An 18272-nucleotide genomic window follows, 5' to 3' on the forward strand; every position below is an offset into this window, starting at 1 on the left:
CCTGTCCTTATCTCATCCCTCAAAACAGAATTAGTAGAGCATGTAGGACAATCTCATGCCATTTTTGACTGGGGATCACTTGGCATCAAAGAACAGACCTTAGTAGAATGTTCTAGAAACACAGCATTTAATATAAAACATCTCAGCTATAAATTCCACCCTGCTTCAGACACTGTTTTCAAAATACATTTATGCTTTCTACATGCAAGATAATCTTCCATTTATTCAGCAAACTAAACAACCAGTAAAGCTTTCTATAGCACTGCTCCTAGGATTTAAACAAGTTAAGATTAAGGTCTTAAATCCAGCAAACCTATCAGTGTGCTCAAAATAATACCAGGAATTTCAATACATCAGAAAATAAAGAATATGGCATTAAAGATGTTATTACTACGACAGCTGTCAAGATGAATTGCACGAGAAGCATTTAAAAGATTTATATCTCAGTATCTCACCAGGTTAATTAAATGGATGCATGCATTCATTTAAGAGGATAAGGTGGGTTGCAGTGACATAAAATGAGAGGGCACAAGATTACGTTCTTTCAGCATTAACAAGAATGGGTTGAACCAATATAATTTCCGTATTCTGTAATAAGCATGATTCATCCATTGCCATTTTCAGCCCTCATTTTCTTTCTGGCAAAAAGAAGACTATGAACATTTATAGACTAACATAATCAAAGCTTTAACCTTTTCAGTGTTTTCTATTTGGATTGGCTGTCCATTTTTATCATAGGATTTCAGGGCCATGCCTCAGGGAGGAGAAGAATCGCCAGTAAATTACACCAAAGAATGCTGGAAAGGTCAAAGGATTACCCTCCCCTGTTTGCTTTTATGGGACATATGAAGCATTCATATCACTCAATAAAATTATTGAGACAAAAATGATGAAAGATAAGCAGATAGAATGCATGAATCTGTTGTCAGGACAGCATGAAAAAAAAGGATATATTACTGTGTTATCATCAATAAAAAACAGATTATGACAATGGTGTTTCTGTATCCTTAGCTCCTGCACTGAAATCAAATCCTTCAGAACACTGTAAGACCTGTAACCAAGAAAGAGATATCCAAGCAAGACTTTGGCTATTCAGGCTGAAGAAAACCGTAGACCCAAAGCTCCCATTTCTTGGATCAGTTTCCAATCACTCATTATTATATATTACTTATTACTATATATTATTATAAATTACGTGATATAGGTTATTACGTGGTAAATGTGGATTCCCTTAACCACTGAGCCTCTTTCAGCAATGTTCTGCTGTCTAAGCTGTGAACCTGCAAACATGCTCTGAACACAGCAACAGCAGCAGCTGCCTCTGGGGGCTTCAACACACATTTGTCTCCCTTGGGAACCACAGCCAAGCTTAGGTCAGAAACAGGCACTTCCAGGCACCTGCAGAAGCTGAACTCTAGGACCTGAGGAAATTTCACTGTTCCCATTCACAGATTTAAAGGGATATGTGGAGATTTTGAGGTTCAAAAACAAATGCCCTATTTATATCCCATTAAAAGACTCCTCTAGCATCAACTAGGTGCAACTTCTGTAATTTAGTACATCATTATTAGAGTTAGTTCTTTCTCATAGTAAAATGGCTGGCTGGTAGCAGAGATCCAACAAGAATTTAATCAAACACTTAATTACAAATCTTCATCAGAGGCAGTGGCATCCGGTTCATCTGTTATGTTCCAATATTCAGAAAAACACACGCAATTAAATCCAGCATCTGAGTCAGTCTGACAAACAACTAACTGGAAGAAAGAATTTAAAATACACAGACAAGTTTTCTACGCTTTGCTCAGTTTGATTTCTGTTTTCTTCTTGTTATTCTTTCATTGGTATAATCAAGGCACTACTCAAGATAAGTCTAAGAATTTCAGACCTGTATGTAAGACCTGTATCAGGATCGCTGTTGCAAGCAAAGGTGGACTGCCAATTCGCTTTTTGAAACTAGAACCAGGAGCTTGTGAAACGTGCCTAAAGATCCCTTCTTATCCAAGACAGATGCATTTCAGTCAGCATCTCTTTTGCCTGCCCATCTGTTGTAATCATAGTCCAGAGGGACCACTAAAAATCATTGGTTCATTGTGCACACTCCACCCCTTCCACCTGCACTGCTAAAAGGGATCATGTCTGCACTGGTCACAGGATGGCTCCGTGATCTGAACACACACTGTCAGACAACAGATAGTGAATAGACTTGGGAGCTTTTGCTCACTGTTACTTCTCTTGCTTCTCATTCACTCATTTTGCAGTCTGTGCACAATAAAGTATTTTGCTACAAATATTTACTAACATACATTTTGGTGAAAGAAAGCAGTTTTGTGAGATGAAGTGTCCCAAATGACTGCAACTCATTTTGGTCCTCCTTGGCAGCAGAGATGAAAGGAATGAAAGATCATTTATTTACTGTTGTATTCCAGCTCATAGATATGAGGAATTATTAAAACATCTTAATGTAGTGATGGTGCTCAGACATCTGGTTTTACTCCACAGAGCATTCGGTAACACTTCAAAATGCTCACATGGCTCAAAGGAAAACTCACAAGAGAAAGTAAGTACTGTAAAAATGTTTCCTCAGTTATTAGTAACATCTTCAGCATCCAGCTCTGTACATCCTCCTTAGATAACAAAAGTCATTTGCATCAGAGGGAATATTTCAATGTCTGGGCTACAGAATTTGTTTCTAATGAATCTGGGGCTTTGTAGGTTGTAACACTGTGTCTCACGTTTTCACCTTGCTGTACAGACAGTCCTGGTGGGCCCGGGGCTATTCTTACATTACAGGCAATAATATCATAATGAAGGTATTAGTTCAATACCAGCCCAGAAAAGAGGGTAAATCAGGCTCATAATCCCTTTCTGTCCTACGAAAAATAAGGGAAGATAAGGTACAGTGAAATATATGTCATGCCTCCATGACATGGGAAGAGGGTAGCTGAGAAAAGGCTCAACTCATCTATTTACATAGTGTGAAAATAGCTCCTCCAGTCCACCATGACTAAAGCCCACCCTGGGAAAGAACAAGAGGGGAAAGACAGCACCAGTCTCTTCCAACCAAACCAGAACCGAGCCCCTAGTTTGAAGGAATAGACTGTAGCAAGGAAAAAAGCAAGAATATGCAGACTCATCAGACTGAGCAGCTCCAGGTGCTTCCCACACAGAGCACCATATGTACATGTATCAGAAAAATTTTTCTTATATTACTAACTTTGCTGCGCAAATACCTTCAGAATCCTGTAAATCTGTACAGCTGGACCAGCTATATCAACAGCTACATTTTCTTGGACTCTGTAGTCACCTCTTTTCACTGCTACAAGCAAGTCACGTAAGGGATGCACTACCAGACATGAATTTGGAGGTGCCAGAACTAATTTAGCTTCTGTAAGGGTGGGCACCAAAATCCTTCAGCTGGTTCCCCAGCTGCTCAGCCTTCGCAGAAGTTAGAAGTCTACTCCCATATCAGCTGGCCCAACATCATCTAAGGGTCAGACCCAAAGGCATTCAGCTCCAATTCCCATGTACACTTCAGCAGGATCTGAAGTGCTCATGGTGACCAGATACTTCATGCTCATGGTGACCAGAAAGGTGACAGGGTACGACTCAGCTCTACCACCTTCAGGTTTTTTTGTGGGATGTATTCCCTACATGCCAATGAGAATACATAAAGAAAAACTCCAGGGATATATCCCAGCCAATTTAAATTCACTTTATTCTTACACAACAGAGCATGTAGGACTATGGGATATCAAGACCGTAAAATTAAAAGGAATGGATTGATTAAACTCAATCTTCAGCTTATGGCCAAGAAAACTATTATGAAAACATTAAAAATGAAGGATGTCCTGTCCTCATCCATATTTTCTTAGATGTGACAGAACACTGCACAGTACTGGCATATTGAGCCCTTCACGTCTTTTTTTCTCTGCAATTCTAGAACACTCTCATCTCAGTCGCTGAATTTAGTCCTGGGCCAGAAGGATGGAGACAAACTCTATGGAATTCAGACAATAGCAGCAAAGATGATTAAAGTATTGACTTGGTGGGAAACGATTAACAAGTCCCTTCAAAGCAGTTTCAAACAATGACAAGGAGAAAACTAAAATGAGAAGGAATGACCATCCTCACAAGTTTGAGGGACAGATACTAACACTAGAGACAGAGGAAAATTGATTAGGTTTATTGACAGTAGGCTGAAAAGAAATAAAGAGGAGGAAATGATGCTAAGTATCTGAAGAAATTACCTAAAGTGAAATCCAATGCAGAGAATCAAAGAAACACTTGTCATAGGAAAAAATAAGGCAAGATGAAGTACTATAAAAAACACTGAAAATGAGCATGCTGCCAGAAATGAGGTGTCCAACAACCCTGATAGGGAAGAAAAGAGTGCTCTGTGCCTTTCTTCTCAGTCTCTCTCTCTATATGATGCTGTAGTTCATTATATTAGAGACAATTAGAGTTAAAGGCTTTGCTTTAGGAAAAAAAAAACAAGTGTTACTCTATCGTTCCCCTTCATGCCATCAGCTGCCAGCAATAGTTACTCCAGTTTCTCAGTGTGAAGACTGGCTGTCACACACTGATTTCTAATTTTTCCATCTGACGGAAATGTAATAAAAATGTAAATTAAAAAAACATTAATGAATTTCCTACTTAAAATGTTCATAGCCCCCCTATGTTTTATGTCATTCTCTCAGTCTTTAGCTCATCTGCGCTCAATTCTACCAAGCGAAATGGCAGTGAACATATAGACTGCCATCACAGACAATAATCCAGCACATTGGGATTATGGATACAGCATTATCCAGAAAATATTAGAAAGAAAAGAGCTATACTATTAAAATTCTCTAGTCTTCCTCTCGAGCATCTGTCCATTTTGAATGCAAAGTAAAAATAGTTAAACTAGCAAAAGTGGCACAAAAAAAACAAACCCAAACAAACAAGAATAAAATGACTGACAATTCAGGAATTCATCATTCACTAAAATCTGAAGTATATTTTTGCTTGCAGTAGCAACAGTTGGGTTGGCACAGGATTATTCATCCACTTTTTTCCATACAATTCATATAATGTCTCAAAATGGATTTTTTTTACCTGGATTATTTCTTGGAAGTAATGCCAAGCAGACTAAATAAATCTTTTACAATTATAGTTTATGCTCCTCCAGTCTTGCAATAACCAAAGTTAATCAATATTATTCTTTAGTTCAAAATTCAGCTGGGAAATAAAAAGTATTATCAGTGGGGAATGGGAAAGCGTTAGTACACGTGCATGTTCTAAATTATCCACTTTGAATTTGAAAGCCCATTTTGAGACTAAATATAACCTTTTAAAGTATTTTTTTTATGCATAAGGTTTATTAATTGGGAGTGGAGCAGGGAAAAACAGTATTGAGTATAAACAAGGAAGAAAGGAAGTGTACTTGGTTCACTTCAGGTAAGCCCTAAATGTTTGCCCATCGTTTAAGTTGGAGGTTGAGGTTAATTAACTAACTTCTGCTGTCTCAGTTTCTCCACTATACTGTGAAGGTAATAATGTATACTACATATAAGTGCCATTTAATGATTAAATCCTCTTTGTCAAAGAAGTGAAACTTTCTATTAGTGGTGCTCCAGTGTGCCATTACTCTTCTCTATCTACTAGATGTGCCCATCATTATAAACCCAAACAGGGGAATAATCCTCTCTTCAAACTGCCAGTGCAATAGAAGACATTCTGTTTTCATTCATCAATTTGCTATTCTGTCAAAATTAATCTGATTGGAGAAATTCAACTAGAACTGATTTAAACCCAACAAAGAGGCAGAAAGGATTCTGCCACCAAAAGTAGCTACGTAGGCAATGAGACAGACATCCTTTACTCCCTCCACATCTTTAAACCCATCTCTCATGCAGGGAAAACCAGCAAGCATTAGAGTAGCATTTAAAAAAGAAAATTTAGAAGAGGCCCCCTTTTTGCTGTAATGGTTGGGGGACTTAAGCAGGTTTCTGCAGCCTTTAGTGCTGTTCACCCTTGATTTTTCTTGTAGGCTCACAGTAATGTTACCTGCAGCTACTGAAGAGACAAGAATGGGACTCCAGGAAGGGGAAAAGAGGAAACCAGGTGGGGTCTTCAAGGCATTTCTTGCCTAAGGGTGTGCCCTAAACCCACAAGAAAGTGTCACATCCTTCCTCTATCCACCCAAGCTCAGAATTCCTTTGTAACACACAGGATCCAAACCTGGAATTCAGGTAGAGACAAATAAGTGAAATAGGTGAGAAATAAGTGAAACAGGTAAAACAAAACATATTTTCATAACAGACAACAGCCAGTGGGTAAAGGTGAGACTTCAGCGCTTTACTAGGGAGACAGGACCTGTCAGTAAGATTAGGTCCCTGCCAGAAGCAAGGAAAACCTCAGCTAGGGGTTGTGGTGTATACTTGTCTCTGCATTGCCATGCTGCTCATGGCTGTGTACCTCATGAACCATTCGTTTCTCAGGACTGTGCCCAAAACTATCATCTGGTTGATAAATTATTATCAATGTCTTATAACAGCTTTTTCTTCTGACAGAATTTTCTCATAATCGAGAAGAAAAGCAATTCTCTGATTAAAGATAAATTGGTAAATATAAATGACAGAACTGGTTTCCCATGAGCATTGGGATGCATTCCCAGTCAATAACACCATGACAGAATTGCAGCTTAAGGGAAGGAATTTACTAGTTTTAGCAAAGCACATAATTAAATACGAGACAAGTCTACAGATTCTCAAGCAGAGAAACAAGGAGAATGGCCAACCGGAGGCTTTGTACATTTTGCTACCATTGCCTCTTCAGTTCATTTGGTGCTCTCTTTCATTTACTTGTGCAACCCCAAAAGATAGATGAAGACCTTGATCTCAAATGTCAGGGCTAGCAGAAAGTAACATAACAGAGAGCTGTTTATTAAAATGTTACACCAGGTTTTAATTTAATGCTTTCCTTTGTAGCAGAGGATATAAAAAATCCTTAATGATTTATCTGAACTTTTAGTAATTTCCAAGTGTTTCTTATGTGTAACTGCAAAGAGCAACTAGGTCTTCTACCTCCAGCATTACACGAGGATTAGATGAATATGATTACTGATAATTGGGATTTTAGCCTTTCACCTCTGGATCAGTGTTTCAAACTCAGATGAGGTTGATACTAAATAAAAGTGATTTCTATCAGCTGGCTGCTCAGTGACTCTATGAAATAGTACAAGTTGGTAGTGGACAGGTGTCTATATGATTAAAATACACTTTGCAAGCACAGTTGGCACCCTGGAATTTTCTTATTATGAACCTATAATCTGCTCCCCCCAGCTCATAAATGCAAAGTATTCAGCAACACTGAGATGTCATTTAAAAACAAGGAGAATACAGTGTTCTTTGTTAACCCCCCAAACAAAGTACCTCTGTTTCTAGAGCAGTTTTGAATCCCTGGAAAAATGTTGTTGTGCACTGCAAAGATTATCATTCAGGCTACTAAAACTCATGAATTCTGAGTAAAATATCAACATTAAAAAATAAATAAAGACCTGGAGCCCGGTAGGTTATATCTCAAAATCTTACAGCCAGCACCATGTATGGTGTTCAATGTGAAGAGAATATATATCCGCACAACACCAACAAAGCACAATCACACAGGATGTCCCACATATGCATGAATCTACATTAATGGAGTCAATATTCTCAGATATCCACATAGAGCTCAAGCATTTTTGGTGGCAAAAAATGTTAAAAGGATTTTGATAGGAGAAGGTATGCCCAATCTCAACATGAGGTGGTTTCTCTGACTAGGAATCAAGACAACAGTTTTATGTTTGAGTAGGGTTTGGGGGATGGGCAGAGGGAACAGCACAAAAATTATGGCTTTTGAATAACCAAGCCCATAATTCAAGCCTCAAGCCTTTAATCTGTTTCTCTTTAACCCATTCAGAGCTTTTGTCAGAGAAAGTGTGAGAAAATATTTTCCATTAGCTTTGCTTTCTTGTTGTACCAATTCTGAACAAAGCAGGGCAGAGCCCTTCAGGCTGATGCCTTATGGCAGATGCAGCTTCATAGAACTGTGAGACATTCCAAGACCATCATGGAAGTTTTTCTGGACTTGTCAATTACTGACATGTGTCAGTGGAAGAGGTAAAGAAAACCTTATACAGAATCCAAACAACAGAGAAGGACACTTTAGTCTAAGTCAATCCCCAGCAGTTTAGATGCATGTGCAAGATGTTTCCCCTCTCTGAAAAGAAACATTGTTTGGTCTGGCCTAGTTCAAGATGCTGTAAGATTTATAAGAACATAAAACATAAATAGTGTTAAATTTGGCACTATTGTGCTGCAGGACAAGGACTACAGATCTACCTGAGAACAGAACCCTCAGCTAAACATGGAAACACAATTGAAATTAATTAGCTCAAGAGTAGAGTAACTTTAATTTTGTGAAAAAGTTAGAGAGACTAAGCACATTAAAAAAAAAACCAAGAGAATCCAAAGTTTTCTAATGGTCCTACTAGGAAAGTCCTACTAGAAGTTTTCTCCTACTAGGAATTTTCTTCTTAAGTTGAATTTCTTGGCCACTAATTTCCTCTGCAAGTGGCAACTGAAATATAGGGACAAAACTAACTGATAGGCAACTCTCAGCATTTACCCCTCCAGTCTCCAATTTAAATGTCTTAAAATGAGTCTGTCTTTTACATACATTTCAGCTAGAATGGTTAAAAGGAAGAAGAAGAACAGGAACGTGTGCAATCAAAGCAAGTATTCATGCACCCAATTTTAACGTTACTGTCTTGTTGTCTAGAAGAACAACTATAACCTGCCCAAACTGAACCACAACCCCAAAAAGTTAAAAACTGAAGACAGTCACTGTTAACAAATTGCAGATGCACGAGACTCGCCCAGAAAGACTTCGCAAATCAGCAATGAGAGGAAGAGAGAGCAAATCATGCAGAAACTATTTAATCAATGAGTAAAGACAATTATAACATCTGTTAATCTTTTGTGTAGGTTATAATTAGATGCTGCGGAGGAGCAGCCTTTAAGGGGGAGGCAGGGAATCCTTTAACATCTGCCAGAAGGGCAAACACTGTGCAATAAATGACTTTAAATGCAATCAGCAAAATGAGAGCTGAGCAGAGTTCACAAAAGGCCTGTATAAAAGATTGAGGATAACAAAATATTTTGCCAAAGGTCAACTCCTGCAGCACTAGAGCCTGAATAATGACTGCTAGTTTAGAGGCCGCATGAAAAACAAACGTGATTGTACCTCTGAAAAACAATTCTTTTCTCATTTGTGTCATTACAGCAAAAGCACATGCTGCTGCTGTATATCACGTCATCTTAATGACTTATTAGTGCTCTATCTATCAACCTTGAACAATTTAGAATAAACAGGTAGATATGATGTATTTTAAAGACCAGAATTTAGTCTAATTAGACTGACACAGAACTGTGTTGCACTGTAAAAGTGATGTGATTCTGATTTTAAATAATTAATCATTCAGTAGCTTCTAAAAGATCTAATTATTTACTCATTTTGCCCTTGAAAACAACCATATGCTTTAAGCTGTTCCTCACTGAAGATGTGAGTTCAAGAGGGAGTTATTTTATCCAGTTTAACACAGCCCTCTACTGGCAAAATAACCCCCCAAAATCTTACCGCTATATACCATTTTGCCAGATCATTTCAGAGCAGCAGAGAAGATCCTACATTTTACAGCAGTTACATCAAATCTTAGAAGATAGAGAAGACAGAGAGCTTTAGGAATTTGCATAAATTAAGTCATCCCTTAATCTCTCTAGAATTCCCTTGATGAGAGCACCGCTTCCTTTTACCCACCAGATGCAGCTCTGGCCATCAACAGAGCACTGAAGAAACAAGCCAAGTGCTCATATCTAGAGGACTAAGTCATTTTAGAAGCAAATGCAGCCCTTTTACTTGTGTCAGATTGTGCTGTATTCCTCAAGGAGTGCCAGTGATTCCCAACAGGATTGATTCACTCGTGTGATTTCAGTTTGCACAATTGGGTAATACTTAGTATAGGCGAAACAAGCATGTTTAGTCCAGCTGCAAAAAGAATACTGTTTGAAATACAAGTGCTAACTACCATCAAAAGCAACTTCACTGCACAAGAATTCCTGCTTCCTTCTTTTCTCCACCATTACTGAAAATCCACAGTGGTGATTCAACACAACTTCAATCAAAGTGAAGTGAACAATGAATTTCGCCTCTGTTGTTGCATGTGGTAATTAACTCTTCCTATTTGCATTATGTCTGAGCTACAAAGACACAAAAGGATACGGTAAACTATTGAATTTAACAATTTAGATAACGATGAATTATAATAATCAATTAGCACTGTCAAAGAAAATAAATTGTGACATGCATTTGATTCTGTCCAGACCTATTGTGTGCACACACTATCCAAGGCTGCTTTGGCTCTGGAAAACGAATAGCATTGTCCTGTGAAAAGCTTATCAAACATGCAGTTTAGTAGTAGCATTTGTTCTTGCTTTATGTCAATACTAATAGACCATATTTCAGCAACATAATTTTTATTCATTGCTTTATAATCCAACCTGCTTTTCAGGGTCTACATCATTCATAGCCCATAGACAACGTTACTGTCCATTTCCAGAAGCCATTGCTGCTGTACAAACCACGTTTATCTGATTCACCTGAATGCCAGGCAAAGGAAGCATAAAAGATTTCCCACTGTTTTTCACATAATAGCTACCTAACTTTTCATCCTGAAAACATCATGACTAATTTATGTAACCATCAGGGAATACCTAATGTAATTCAGGTTTCTGCATGCTACACGAGCGGTATCAGTAGACAGTACAGAACAGAGTATTACAAGTGTTAATGGCTCATGTTCTATTTACATTGTACATTTATCCTGTTTTAGTAATAAAAATGCATATTACATGCTTTAACTTCTGAAGGTGTTCTGGCAGCTTTGGCATGGATTTTTCTTCAGCATAACTGCAATCCTGCCAGGAGCTGAACACGTGCAGAACCACACACGAGCTGCAGAGCATCCCGCCGCATTTGGCCCTGGCTGTGCTGTGCTGTGCTAAGCTCCTCAGCCAGCTGAGCTTCCCTTTGGCACCTTTGTTCTGTGTCTTTTATCCCAACCTCAGTCCCACTTGTCAGATGATGACAGGCTGGAGTCTGCACTTATTCCATTTCTTTTCAGATAGCGAGAAAGCCCAAAGAATTGACATTCTGTTGGCAATTGTCCCTTTTAATGCCACCCGAGAACATTATCAGATTATATGCTGTATCCTTGGGCAGATTTCTCAGACCCAAGAAAAATCCAACCAGGGGATCCCTCTGCTGAAAAGTGAGTTCACTCTATATCCTAATTTGCTACATTGGTATATGAGAAAGAAAATGTAAATGTAAGAAGGGAAATTCAAAAGAGGAAAATTAAAATTGGATGCCCATGGGCTCATCAGGTTTTGAGAGTCTGCTTCTGTTTTTAAGGTAATTAGCTGAAGATTAGCTCTTGACTGAAGTGGAATTGTACCCTACTGCTTTACATTTATTGAGGCAGAATTTCTAATTTTGTAAATCTAAGGCTTCAAACACTTATACACAATTTATGTACAAGCACACTGCGAAAGAAGCCCATGAAGTTTTCTTAAAAAGCAGTAAAATTCACGTTTTTCAGACTAGTATTTGCACTTAAAAATAATCCAAGGAAGAAAGGCAAGTGGGAGCTGAGGATTTTTTTAATCTCATTTTGTTCTAATAATTTTAAAGATTTTGTAGGCATTTGCCAATATTACCTGAATACTTTGCAAGTATAAATTATCAGTTCTCCACAGTAGATCATCATTATTGGCCACAAGGTGACAGAGGGAAGGAAAGTCTGGCTCATGGGAGTCAGATTGATAGGAATCAAACTACCCAACCTTAAACCCATTTCTATCCCTAGGAAAGCTTCTATCACAATTCTCCATTCTTCACTCTTGCATTCTGTGAAAATTTCCAAGTTACAAAAAGGTGTTTTAAAGACCATATAAACATTTTGTTTATACCATTTCTGAAAAAGGAGGATGAACACCTAAGGAATAAAAATATGCTCTTCTTTAAGCACCTATTTAAAACCGCAAAAGCCTTTGCCATTCGCATTAATGCAGAGATAAGTTTAGGTTGGTTCCCCCAGCCCACCCCAACACCCCCAAAAGAACATGCTTCTGTTGCAAAGACAGAACAACAGTTCCTAAGTTGCACAGAATCTTGACGTGCCAAGCCACGTTATAACATCTAAAAAGAAGAGATGGGCAGGTTCTGATCTGCTGTAGAAATAGGGTCACTTGAAATGGGCATCTGCAGTCATAGCCACTCTAACCTTAATAGGAAGGCCCAAAAATCTGTTGCTATGTGGTACTGAGAGGCCTTGTAAACAAAGTCAGTAGCAAGCAAAGCAAACCAAAATCAATAGTGCTGATAATTCAAGAAGAATCCTCCAATTCCTACTTGATTGATTTGTACTGACTTACCCTCATATACTTGCCAATCATAGTTTTCTGATTTCAATCTTCAGAAATGTGCTTTGTCTTCAAAACGACAGACCATTAAATAGAGGTAAACAGTAATAAAAGAGTTCCTCATACAGAGTACTGTGATCAGGTTACTCCCTGGAAAAGCCACTACAACTGAAATTGCAGTAATTTAGAATGGGCTTCTGGTGAAGGATGAAATGAGAAGCAAGAGACCTGGGGGTTGTTACTATCTTTTGAAGTGGTAAACTAAATTTTAATAAACCACATCCATGGGTCATTTTACTCCTCTGTAAAACAGGAATAATTTCATGACAATTGCAGAGAGTTGTCCTGAAAATTAGTTAATTGGTGGTCAGAAACAGAGTTGCGTCCCACAAACAGCAGGCAGCACAGAAACAGTATATTCACAGCAGTTACCAGTGTGCCAATATTTTTGCCCTGATGTTTCAGGATTTGTTGGATTTCTAACATAAACACTCTAAACAAAAATTACTGTTTCTCACATAACTGAAAAATCATTTTATCCAAAAGGCATCAGATTTCAAAGCACTGTATGATTCCTTCTTTAAAACTTATACACCTCCAGAACTTGAACAAGGGTTAAAAGTGAAAATTAGTAAAATTTTGCTTTAAAATTAGTAACATTTTGCATAAGAAGCAGAAGGATTTTTAAAGAAAACTGTGCTAAAAACTATACGAAATTTATATTAAAAATTCAAATTAATCTTGAATATTCAAATAAATATCATTAAATTATAAAAGAACAATCTTAAGACAGTCCGGGTTTTGTTCAGTTAATGACAGCACTCATGAGACTTTAAGAATCTTAGAGTTTCATCACTTAATTTAAGAGAGAGCCACTTCAGTGTAATCTCATACAAACAAAAGCCAGAATGAAGTTTTCATTTGTCCTGAACCACAGTCAGATACATGGCTGTAATTACTCCTAACAACTACATGCTTACCGCTCTTTTAATTAAAGCAAAACTACAAATAGCAATACTGACACACTCGTAGAGAAAATGAGCTTTACAGAGATGATAAAAACACCAAAAGAGCAAAAGTCTTACTTGCAGCAGTTCAGTCAAAACATGCCAGCCCTGGAGAACTCAGAACCGTAAGAAGTCTTTGCAGTCCAGAAATTCTCTTGAGTTTATCCAGTGTTTATTTACCAAGCTTTAAAAGACTGTGGTTAGAAGAACAGAGTTAGCTTTCTACACCCTCCACAGCACTGAAGTCCTTCGGTAACAGCAGACATGAAGTTTGCTGATAGTTGGGATTGCTGCTGCTATGTAGTTGCTCAGTACTTGTAAATACAAGCTCTGTGGACAAAGTCCCAAATGACATCACAGGCAGCTGCTTATTGTTGAGTCTTTATTAACCGACTGTCAAAAAAGAAAAGCGAGGAGGAGAGAAAAGCCCAAACTATCTTCCCTGCAGCACAATTTGCATCTTAGTAGGAGTTGCAGTGCTAAACTTCTGTTTACACAACTGATGTTTTCTTAGAATGAATAAACAGTGTTTGCAGGGAAAGCAGAAAAGTAAGAAAAACTTAAACAGCTTTACCATGCAAAGATCACAGGGAGAAAAAGAAAAAAATGCCAGCGGTGCCTTTTTCAGAATTTATCACTGAATTCTCCTGATTCTTTTATTTTTAATGTAAAAATATGTTACTAGGGATGCAAACCTGCATGGATTTTAAAGCCCAGAGCAGAGGACTTCAGTATGTTGAAATGAAAGTTTCAACTCATTCCTAATTTTCAAAGTTACAGAATTACAAACTGTGATCTTTGCAAGATTTTAAGACAGCTCGACTTCAGTTACAATGTGTTTTGAAGAAAACTCTTACTTTCTAAAGACGAACAACATTGTACTTTGTATATAAGTAAGCAAGAAACAGCATCACACACAGTTATTCACTAGGTGCTAAGGGTATAAATACTGACCTTTCCTTCTCAGAGGGAGAAGTCCAAGACTAAGTAACACTTTGGAGCTGAAAACATACTCAATTCCCACCGAGGCACGGGGTACTCACTTGAGAACTTGTCCAGCTACTAATCTGAATCTCTGTCACTGAGAGTTCCTGCTGAAAGGGAGGGGCTAGGACTTTGTCTTGATTTCTCAGAAGTCAGTCCTTTCAAGTCAGAACTTCAAACGCTGGAAGAGCACCACCAAGGCTTGTGACAGACTGAGCTCTGCTATCTGTGCACGTTTCCACACGAAGAGGTTCAATATTGGAAACACCTGGCCACTCACATCTAAACACCCTAGACTGCATGTTCCATAAACAACAAAACAACCGAAACTTGAGCCCAGTGATGAGCTGAGGCCAAGTTTTCACTGTGGTTTTAATTGCTACACATAAAAGCATCAACCCAAATTCTGTCTGTATTTACAGAGAGAAAACCAATCTTGGGTCAGATCCTCAGCTGCTGTAAATCAGGCTAGATGCAATTACACACCTGAACAAGAGCAGTCAGCGCCAGCTGAAATCCTGCTTTTCCCTGCTAGAGTGCCATTAAAAACATTTGTGTGACCTTAATGACAGAGTGCCTGATTTTCATGGTGCTTGCCCTGAGTGGCAGCAATACCCTGCTGACACTGCGACTGCTGAGCTCGCTGGACCTGTTCATGAAGGCAATCGCTACCTCTGCCACTTGCTGCCTCTAAAACACAAGTTTGTACTTTTGATGGAGATCTGTTATAAATCCCCTACATTTATTCCTGTGGCTAATCAGCCTGTAGCACACAAGTAACACCACACTGTGTAACTGTGAGATATATTTACCACCCTGCCTAAAACAAACAGGGATTTTTTCCTCTTCCACTGCACTCAGCAAGATTTTATGTCTTGCTCATTAAGAGCTTACTAGTTTGATCCAGGAAGTCTTCAAAATACTTTGAAAGTGAAGTGGGCTATGGGAATAATAGGCACTAACATATAATTTTCAATAACACAATTTTTGAACCATCCAGATTTAGTTCCAGCTTCACAAGTGCCATTTAAGCAAATATGAACAAGACTATGTGCTCGCATATACAGCTCCGTAAGGCTTCATCTCATTCCAGCAGGAACAAGCCCATAAGATCAGCATAAGAGTTAGATTTTGTTTAAACCTAATGATGACTTACAGTGTGTTTTCTCAGACCAAGGATAAGACTCATTTTTACACCATTAGAAGTATTTATAAAATTGCAGAACACCAGTTACGTTGAAGCTCTCTTGATAAGAAAACTGACTGGCTCCAAGACATCAATGCAGACACACACATACGTAGTAAAAAGAGTTTATAGTTATAAAATGAGAAAACTACAGTTTTAATTGAAAAAGCCAAGTGTTTAATGAAATAAAAAAGGACGAACCTTAAGGGAAACTGCAGCCTGCTCCCAGGAAGAACTTGTATTATTCAGCAAAATTTAGAATTTACTAAAGAATGTTAACGCATTTCTAAAGATAGTTAACGCATTTCCAGTCCAAGCACATCTGAGCACTTAGACCAGGGTCAGGACAGTAGATATACTATTCAGATTTCTCTAGTCAGGCAGCACTGCAGAGGCAGTGACTTCAGTTGCCTGAAAGCAACTTTTCGGAGATTTACATCGAAGTTCTATCTCAATCCTTTACAGAATTGGTGGTTATTGTAGAAATATATGTGCAGTGAAACAAGTACTGATATTTGTGGGTTTGACCAGCAAGTTATTCTTCCCCATAGGAGGATTGCCATGTGGGTGGACAACCGATTCTGCATTCTTCAAATTACAGCCTTTATTAAGGGAGTGGCCATTAGATCACCCTGTCAGTGCACTTATCCATCTAATTTCTATTCTAAGTCATCATAATATATAGCTGCTGGCTGTGCAGATACAACTTATTTTTGGCAGGAATGTCGTGGATTTTGTTAGAACAAAATTAACCACAGAATTCAATCCATGACTAGCTACAGGCTGAGTGAAAAGATAAAGAAGTTGAAGTAATGAGCTGCAGTAGTTGCTCCTGGGCTGATGTGCAGTAGGGTGAACTGATTCATGTATCCAAGGAAATAACTCACCTTCATACTGCCTCATTTTTGATGAGCAGACTGGTAAGATGAGACATAACAAACTGATTGAAATACACATAGATATTAGTAAAGCTTGTCAATTAACCTCTTGCAGTACAGCCAGGACCTGTTAAAAACCCCATGTCTCATAATAACACAAAATCCATACTATCTTCAGGTTCACTGTCCACATTTGGTTTTAGTTTGTTATCTACTTAGAAAGTTCCTCCTCCTTGAAGAAGGTTCTGATCTTCCCAGAAAATGCAATAAGTGGATGGCATCGAGTCACCTCGACTGCACAACACCTTTTCTGAAGCATTGCAGAAGTCCCTGCAGTTCTGATGTGCTTGTTTACTTCTTACCAGCACAAGTGCAGAAAATGGCTTGGACCCAGGTGCCTTGAGGTTCACGCTCTCATTACAGACCCATAAAGCTGTGGCATGAGGTGATCAGCCTCACAGTCAGACTAGGGAGGTGGTAAGAGCTAAGAGTATTTTCCCTGAGGGATGTCCAACTGTGCTGCTAGTCCAGTGTAGTTCAGTATAGCCTCCGACAGCAAGCCCAGAGGCCATTCTTTTACCCTCTGATACTACTCCTGGGGCAAGGATAGACAGGCTGACAGACTGAAAAGCAGTTCAGTCTAGAAGGACAGAATTGTAGGGCATTAAAATCTCAACAGACTGGAATATAATACAAAATCCTAAACTGTTCCATTTTTATCCCACAGTAAATACTCAGATCACTGGAGGGCAAGTTTAAAAAACAGTAAAATAAACTGTAGGCTGCAGAATTTGCCCTCCTTGGAGTTACACATGGTTGGAAGTCTTGAGCTGATTCCTAAAATATCACAGAAATTTCTCCTGAATGACACCAGGGTAATGAAGAGCAAAATGTTCTTTGAAAATTACTATTATTCTCACTTTTACCAATACGGTTAAGCACGTCTTACAAAACGTTTACCTACAAGCATGTGAGCTCATCACAAGTTAACACAGTAAACACTTTTCTGGGGTAGCTGGCAGAGATGATGAAACTGAACCAAATAAGTTGAAATATGTAGAGAGAATAAAAGGAAGAGTGTGGGGGTGGCACATGGATCTCCTCAGATACTCACTCAGTTGTAGCCATTGGATCAGGCTGGCAAGCTTTTGATCACAGAGATAGTTTGGGGTTTAACCTTACTGGGTGATTTTTCAAGGCTTTTTACCTCCCCTGCATTTCAAGAGTAGGGAAAAGGTAGGGAAAAGGCAGGTAGGGAAAAGTAAGCAAAGGTAGGTTTTACCACTGGAACAAACAATAGCTCTCTCCTCTGTCACAATTTATGAATTTAGGCTTCGGCAAAATCAGGAAATTATGTATAACAACAATAACTGTGTTCTAATCGTCCCTTGTGCTACATACAGGGTTGAGGATATCATCAGTCTGGTTTGTACTTTCCAGCTGTGCTCTCAGTGCCTGGCCCTGCTGCACTCCCCTCTCCAAGAGCTTCCAGACAGCTTTCTGTAGTGATCTGTCTCCTCCTCAATTCTTCTCATGATATTCTCTCTCCTGGAAGAGGACTTATACAGAAACATATACTTCAATTCACATCCTACACTATGGGAAATCCTGTCCTTAAGTATCAGGATGAAGCCTTGACACCCTATTCTGGCACATAAGAAAAAGAAAGGCTAAAATGAAATGTTTAATCCAGCCTTCTCAGATGAGCTAAGAACTA

At 38.6% G+C, this 18272-nt stretch overlaps 1 protein-coding gene across 1 annotated transcript in view; it reads right to left on the bottom strand.

Annotated features, from left to right (window-relative positions):
- Positions 1-13760, bottom strand: part of NCKAP5 (NCK associated protein 5) — a 372817-nt gene extending 359057 nt beyond the window's left edge. The window contains exon 1 of the mRNA XM_017820947.1: positions 13586-13760. The gene's annotated coding sequence lies outside the window, so the exon portion shown is untranslated. The remainder of the gene's footprint in view (positions 1-13585) is intronic.
- Positions 13761-18272: the final 4512 nt, after the last annotated feature.

Source organism: Lepidothrix coronata, unplaced genomic scaffold, assembly GCF_001604755.1.
Source record: "Lepidothrix coronata isolate B3197 unplaced genomic scaffold, Lepidothrix_coronata-1.0 Scaffold86, whole genome shotgun sequence".
NCBI lineage: Eukaryota > Metazoa > Chordata > Aves > Passeriformes > Pipridae > Lepidothrix > Lepidothrix coronata.